The sequence below is a fragment of the Salvelinus alpinus genome, chromosome 23, assembly GCF_045679555.1.
Source record: "Salvelinus alpinus chromosome 23, SLU_Salpinus.1, whole genome shotgun sequence".
In the NCBI taxonomy this organism is placed as follows: domain Eukaryota; kingdom Metazoa; phylum Chordata; class Actinopteri; order Salmoniformes; family Salmonidae; genus Salvelinus; species Salvelinus alpinus.
The window spans coordinates 16,020,779-16,028,372 of NC_092108.1; the positions used below are offsets into that span (position 1 = coordinate 16,020,779).

The window sequence follows — 7,594 nt, forward strand, 5'->3', positions numbered from 1 at the left end:
GGAGAAGAAAGAGCGATAGAAGTTCCCTGACAACAGAGACAACCTTTGTCTTCGTCATCATCATTTACTTTCATGTCATTAGTAAGACACATCTCTAGCTCTTCAGGAAGAGGAAAAGTAATTCATCAGACAGGCACTGTAATACCGTTCAGCTGACGGTATGTCCTGTGATGTGCTTGAAACAACCATAGGAATATAATAATCCATCTATCTATTGATAAAGTGATGCCTGGAATACGTATTCTCAATGTACTGTATGTAAGCTGTAAAGCTTACATACATGTAAAGCATACCATCAATACATGTTTTATATGCAATGTTGGCAGCAGCCTAATTCCTTCATTCGTGTTTTTGGCCTCTGCTGTCGGGATCCTGCAGGCTAGATTTAGATTCTTCTAATTGTAAAACCTTAGTCATCGCCATTCTGTGTAATCATTCCTCAGGATAACATTTGTATTTTTATCCAGTTCTGTCCCTCCTGAGTACACACACTGGCATGGTGACACTGGGCTAGGCCTGGTCACATGACCCCTGTCCTCTCCTCTGAGATCTGATTACCTCTGGTGCTGCTGGCTACATGGCCTCGCAAAAATAAAGAACCACACTGATGCCATTGTAGCCTGGTCACAGACCTGTTTGTGCTTTTGCAAATGATGTTGCTATCATTGCTAAAGCAGAAACAGACTGGCACCCAGGCTAACATTATTTTTCTCTCTGGAGAAACCCCCCCCAAAAAAACAGCAACCTTTAATCCTCAGTAGAGTAGGGCAAGACATGTATGTGCAGCTAAACCTTTTCATGTCTGCCAACAGATATGACAATAATATTACAATAATACAATGACGAATATGAGTATTCCAACATTATCAAGATGAATTCTAATTCCAACTCTACATAGAGAATAAATGCATGGGGCTGTCTTCCAGTGTAGCCATCTTGAGCAATTCTACTGGTAATGAGCCATTCATTGCATTGGCTCCTGATGGAGATGAGATTTGTGACGCCAAATGAGTTTCGCCTTGAGGGACAATAAAGATGTGAATGGAATTGAAAGCCAAAGTAATGGAGTAGAAAAACAGAGATTGTCCTCCATGGTGCTGTCATGCCTGTCACTAAGAGGGATATGGAGAAAGTGTTTGTGTGTGCCCTTGTGGCTGTGCAAGTTTGTGTTTGTGCGTGTCTGTGCTGTGTGTGAGTTGGTGTGTGTTTGTCCTGGCGGCCATTTGCGCGTGCGCGGTGCGTGCACATGTGTGTGTGCATGTCCGTGCGGGCTTGTGGGCAAGTGTGTGTCTGTGACAAGTTAAAGAGTTGCCAAAGATAACAGACTGACAAATCGCCCCCCCATCTTCACAACAGCCAGACGCCTCATCCAGCCGGGTGCATACCAACTAATCTACCACCAGACTGAATAATGGGATGTTATCACACTGTCTTGTTATAATACAACATGTCAGAAACACAGCCAACCATCCATCATCTTGTTTACAGCTAATTTCATCCCTTTGAGGCCTAGATTTGAACACAGTGTCTTGATGAGTGAGAAAGCTACATACCCTTGGTCTCTCAGACACAGACACACACACACATCACACTCCCCCGCCACACCTGCAGTCCCCAAATGGTCTCTATTCCTCTGACCTTCTGGAGTCGTGAGACGTGATGCTATGCAAATAGAGTCATAATTGAAATCTGCCCAGCAGGCAAGTGTTCAGATAGGGTCTACCTGTGCCCTCCCACCTGTCCCCTTGCCAAGTGCCCTTTGGGTCGTGGTGTGGATGTTTTTTTCTATACAGTTTTTGTTGTTCTGAACCCACTACACGCAAGTCATCGTGATGACGTCAAGTTTACATTTTGAGCACCTGCTCCCTGAAAGGTCTGTGCACGGTCCGCTGCCCAGCCCAACAGGGATATGAAATAATAATGTACAGGCAGACAGCAGTAGCCATAGCCCATAGCGATACAGTCGAGGTCAAAGCATTACCATGGACAGATTTCAACAAAAGTCATTAATGTCTGGATACACTGATTCATTTTCTCTTTCTCGCCAGCCATCCAGGAGACATGAATGACTTTACTAGCCTTACTCGAGCCAAAAAGGGATTCTCAATCACAAAGACGATTTTCTTTTCTTTGTGCAACGAAAATAGCCTTGTTCTATAGCCCAAAACCAAGGAAGCTTATGCTCTTGTCCAATACCTTCTTTGCCCAAAACTAAACACACATTCTACAACTAATCATTCCAGACCATTCCACAACTTGCCTACCTCAGCCTTCATTCCAGGTCTGATGAGCCAGTTTGCCAGTTTCTATCATGTCAGCCATCTTGTCACTCAATCTCCCCCATCCTTTATAACTGCTGCCACTCAGGGACATAGCAGCAACAGCACCTCAGCCAGCCTCTTTACTACTTCAACCTCAGAGGATTTCCTATTGGGCTGCAAATCAACACATTAACATCTACTTTGCCTTGTCATCTACAGAGCTAGAACGAAGATCTGAGAACAGGAAGAGAATAATGCAACAAAAAAATGACATAATGCAGCCTAATGGACTAAATGTATTTGAGAGGAGATGGGGAGAAATAGGAGATGGGGAGACAGTAGAATGGAGAGGAGAGGGAGAGAGGGGACAGAGGAAGAGGAGAGGGAGGGAAGAGACAAAAGGAGAGAGAGGAAATGGAAGAGATAAAAAGAGGAGAGGAAAAGAACAGGATAGCACAGAAAGGAGAGGAGACAGGAGAAAAAGAGGTAGAAAGCAGACAGAAAGGTAGAGAGGAGAGAGAAATAGGAGAGAGAGTTAGAGGAGAAGTAGAGCGAAGAAGTGTGAATTTTTCATTCGTGCTGACACATCACAATCTCTGATTCATCTAGAGAAAGGCATCAGTCCAACCACAACCCATCTCACAACTTTAACTCTATGTTATTATTATTTTATAAATATATCTATTATATACAGTACCAGTCCAAAGTTTGGACAAGGGTTTGTCTTTATTTTTACTATTTTCTACATTGTAGAATAATAGTGAAGACATCAAAACTATGAAATAACACATGGAATCATGTAGCAACCAAAAAAGTGTTCAACAAATCAAAATATATTTTATATTTGAGATTCTTCAAAGTAGCCACCCTTTGCTTTGATGACAGCTTTGCACACTCTTGGCATTCTCTCAACCAGCTTCATGAGGTAGTCACCTGGAATGCATATCCATAGTTTGAAGAACCTAAAATATATTTTGATTTGTTTAACACTTTTTTGGTTACTACATGATTCCATGTGTTATTTCATAGTTTTGATGTCTTCACTATTAATCTACAATGTAGAAAATAGTAAAAATAAATAAAAACTTTTGAATCAGTAGGTGTGTCCAAACTTTTGACTGGTACTGTATGTGATTCTCCTCTTTTCTCATCTACCAGGCCGGTCCTGTGGAGATGTGGAAAAAGATATGCCAGTAAATGCTACATCCACGTTTGGGACGGAAGTACAGATCACAGGAGGTTGGTGGTACTTTAATTGGGGAGGACAGGCTCGTGGTAATGGTTTCTATGCCTTTGATGCCATTCCATTTACTCTGTTCCAGACATTACTATGAGCCGTCCTCCCCTCAGCAGCCTCCACTGGTACAGATGTTCTGAGTATGCAAATGACTAGCTCTTCCACTCTTTACTCTAGGGATATCACCTGTGAACAAATCTACAAACTCACATGGCAGTGGTCAATGTGGTATGCTTACCAAGGGCAGGATTGCTCAATCTTGAAAGCTGCTAAGAGAGCCCTCTGAATGATCCTCTAGATAAACTGCACAACTGACAAGTATCCTCCTACTATAGCCTCTTGACTCACGTCCCCTCACATTGGTGCCGCTGAGATGCACAAGGCCTAGGGTTGCAGATAACCAGGGCATTGGCTAACAGGGCTCTTACTGACCAGCAACAGCCCACAGGACTGAAAGACAACATGGAGAGGAAGAACATAAATAGAACAGTTTGTTCTGCTGTGTTTGAATCAATACTGCCTGGCGGCATCTGGGAAAACACAGCAGCAAGGCCTGAAATCAAAGCTTTCCCACAGGGCTCACTCGTCACGTCAACGTTGGCATGCTTTTGATGCTAATCTGAAGGAGCAGCTGACGTAGAAATGAACAAAAGATTGAAGCCTGTTGTGAAGACAACTGATTGAGAGAAAACTAAAATTGGAAATAGATTTTTTCTTTTGATTCAAATTGCTTCTCAGGTTTCTTGCACAGGATTGGTGAATATGTTTTACTGTCTGAGGTCTACCGGGAACCAGACCTAAGTTCTTCAGACCAAGTCCAAGTCCCAGGCCTACACAGAAACACTGGTTTCACCAGCTGTGTGTAGCAGTCGGCCCTGTATCTGTCTGAGTAGGTTCCCACTGGACACACGTTGATTGAATCATGGTTGTTTCCAAATCATTTCAATAACATTATGTTGAACGACGTGGAATAGATGTTGTGAATTGACATCTGTGCCCAGTGGGTTAACTTCATGTGGCTGAGATTAGTCTTAATCTATCTTTGTGGGAAGAGAGAATGGATTGAAAAGAAGACCCTAATCTAGCTGGTCATAATGGTCTCATTAGCCAGGTATAAATGTTTAGTAAATATCTATCACTTTTAAAGGCACTGATAAACTCATTAAATATGAATGGGTGCATGGGTGTGATTTGAAGCAATTGGGGATGTGGCAATTGGTTGGAATGAACACCAGCCTACACATGATGCCTCCCAGGGGATGGAGAGAGCATCTGTGTTGAGAGAAATACAAACAAAACAATTAGGCCTCAGCTCGGATCTGATCTATTCAAACTGCTGCCAGAAGGCCTGTCTGTATGGTCAAATAATTAATTAAAACAACAAGAAAAGCATTGTGGTTAATGAATGTATTACACGTGTGCTTGTTTTTGTCTAAGCAAACAAACACTGAGAAAATGTGTCAAGGTAAATCGAAACCAGCAAAACATTCCTGTAGCCTAGATGGTTCCTGAAAGTGTGCTCGCGTTTAATTTGGTTGTATAGGGTTTTAAACGGGTCAACACATAATATTAACAAATGGGTAAAACATAATGAATATTTCATGTTTTTTTGCAACAATGCTAAAGGGAGAAGCAGGTTCCTAATAGACGAAGCGACTCAATGGTCGGTAGAGTAATCTCTAAACGGTCCATCCGCCTCGCCACCTGGTGTCATGACATCTCCCGATTTATGGAAATTGGATGGTCGACGCTCGATAAAGGCCTATAGTGGAGAAAAACCGTAGCCGATAATAAAGGCTCAAATTGGTTAATAACAATAAAATAAACACACAAAATGGGTCACTCTTCCATGCTGACCGACGCAACAAACTAAAGAGAAACAAAGGGGCGACATGTCGCTACTTGTCAGCTAGAAAGAGGTCGCTCATGAAGCCTCTGTGATGAGGCGAAGGCGAGAAGCTGGGTGGCAAGAAGGCTGGGTACCGCAGAAGACAACCGGCATATTATATTATTCTCAATCGGAAACCCAAGCTCACCCAGTTGCATTCAAAGTCACAAGTAGCCAAAAACAACACCAAACAAGGAAAGCGATATTCGAAAGAGATATCAAAATGTACCGATAACTTATGTCTAATATAGAACAGCCTACCGAGCCACACCGGTCGAGGTGTGAATTAACGATTAGGGCGCGGTGCTCAATAATAAATAAAGAAAAGGTATTAATTACTCGTGCATATTGCAAAACAACCTCTTTTTAAAATATATTTATATTTACCTTAATAGGGAAAGTGAGTGTTCCGTCTTCTTTTTGGTCGGATAAATTCATGTGGATGGACTTTCAGCGGGCAGTTTCCCTTGAACGCCGGATAGAAATAATAATCCCATTTGACAGCTGAGCTCCTCAGAAAGGTTTAACTTTTCGTCAGGGAACGCCAGCTTTCCTCTCGCCTCCTCAGAAGCCCTACAGGACCGCTACTCTGCGCTCGTGTGTCGGGGGACCATCTCCGGTCGGGTAGCTTTAAACACTGCTGGTTGATGTCAACGATACTCCCCGTTTTACTCCTCAATACCTTTCCTCCCTCCCTCTCTATCCTTTCCCTCTTCCCCCTCTCTCTCGCTCGCTCTCTCACACACGATTAGGTCCCTCCCATGACGCCCTCCCACGACGTCATGCAGTCAAGATCTCCAATAGCAACCGCATCCCTCTCCCTAGTCTTCCAAACCTTTTCTGTGGTCTCAGTGGACCGCTGACTGGTACTAAAGAGACGGCTGCTGTTACTGGGGTATCATGTCTACTGTAGCACTGATGTTAAAATGGGCTCTGCGTGTCATGGACTAGATATGGATAAGAACAAGGGAGATATTCAGGACTTATTATCAGCCTCATTATTCACAATTTATCAGAATCATTAGGGTTACATATGAGTAGCGTACATTTAAATTGCCTCCCCACTGCACATCATCCCCAGGTCGTTGTTTGCTAAAGTAGATCCTGTTGAACTATGAAAGATGCAGAGAACAATTATTTTGATGGAATTGGATTTCCAGAATCAAACATCTAACTCTCAAACCTATGAACACAGGCTATCAGTCATCACATCAAAATACACATTTCAAATGTCAAGGACCTTCCCCCAACCTAAAATACAGAGAAGAGTTACACTACATGACCAAAATTATGTGGACACTTGTTCATCGAACATCTCATAACAAAATCATGTGCATTTATTTGGAGTTGGTCCCACCGCCTCCAGTCTTCTGGGAAGGCTTTCCACTAAATGTTGGAACATTGCTGCAGGGACTTGCTTCCATTCAGCCACAAGAGCATTAGTGAGATCGGGCACTGATGTTGGGCGATTAGGTCTGGCTCGCAGTCTGCGTTCCAATTCATCTCAAAGGTGTTCGATGGGGTTGAGGTCAGGGCTCTGTGCAGGCCAGTCAACTGATCTCGACAAACCATTTCTGTATGGACCTCGCTTTGTGCACAGGGGCATTGTCATGTTAAGTGGGAAAGGGCCTTCCCCAAACTGTTGCTACAAAGTTGGAAGCATAGAATCATCTAGAATGTCATTGTATGCTCTAGCATTAAGATTTCCCTTCACTGGAACTAAGAGGACTAGCCCAAACCATGAAAAACAGCCCCAGAACATTATTCCTCCTCCACCAATCTTTACAGTTGGCACAATGCATTGGTACAGGCAAAGACTGCTGGCAGGCGCCAAACCCAGATGAGTCCGTCAGACTGCTAGATGGTGAAGTGTGATTCATTACTCCAAAGAACGCATTTCCACCGTTCCAGAGTCCAATGGCGTTTGAGCTTTACACCACTCCAGCCGACGCTTGGCATTGCGCACTGTGATCTTAGGCTTGTGTGTGGCTGCTCAGCCATGGAAACCCATTTCATGAAGCTCCGGACAAACAGTTGTGTTGCTTCCAGAGGCAGTTTGAAACTTGGAAGAGAGTGTGGCAACCGAGGACTGGCGATTTTTATGCGCTACACGCTTCAACATTCTGCGGTCCCGTTCTGTGAGCTTGTGTGGCCTACCACTTTGCGGCTGAGCTGTTGTTGCTCCTAGACGTTTCCACTTCATAATAA

General features: G+C 43.5%; 1 protein-coding gene across 5 annotated transcripts in view; it reads right to left on the reverse strand.

The window, feature by feature from the left end:
- The window catches only part of LOC139550336 (receptor-type tyrosine-protein phosphatase S-like), a 125,323-nt gene extending 119,224 nt beyond the window's left edge, over window positions 1–6,099 (reverse strand). For all 5 annotated transcript variants that reach the window (XM_071361173.1, XM_071361176.1, XM_071361175.1 and 2 more), the window contains exon 1: window positions 5,774–6,099. The gene's annotated coding sequence lies outside the window, so the exon portion shown is untranslated. The remainder of the gene's footprint in view (window positions 1–5,773) is intronic.
- Between the last annotated feature and the right edge of the window lie 1,495 nt (window positions 6,100–7,594).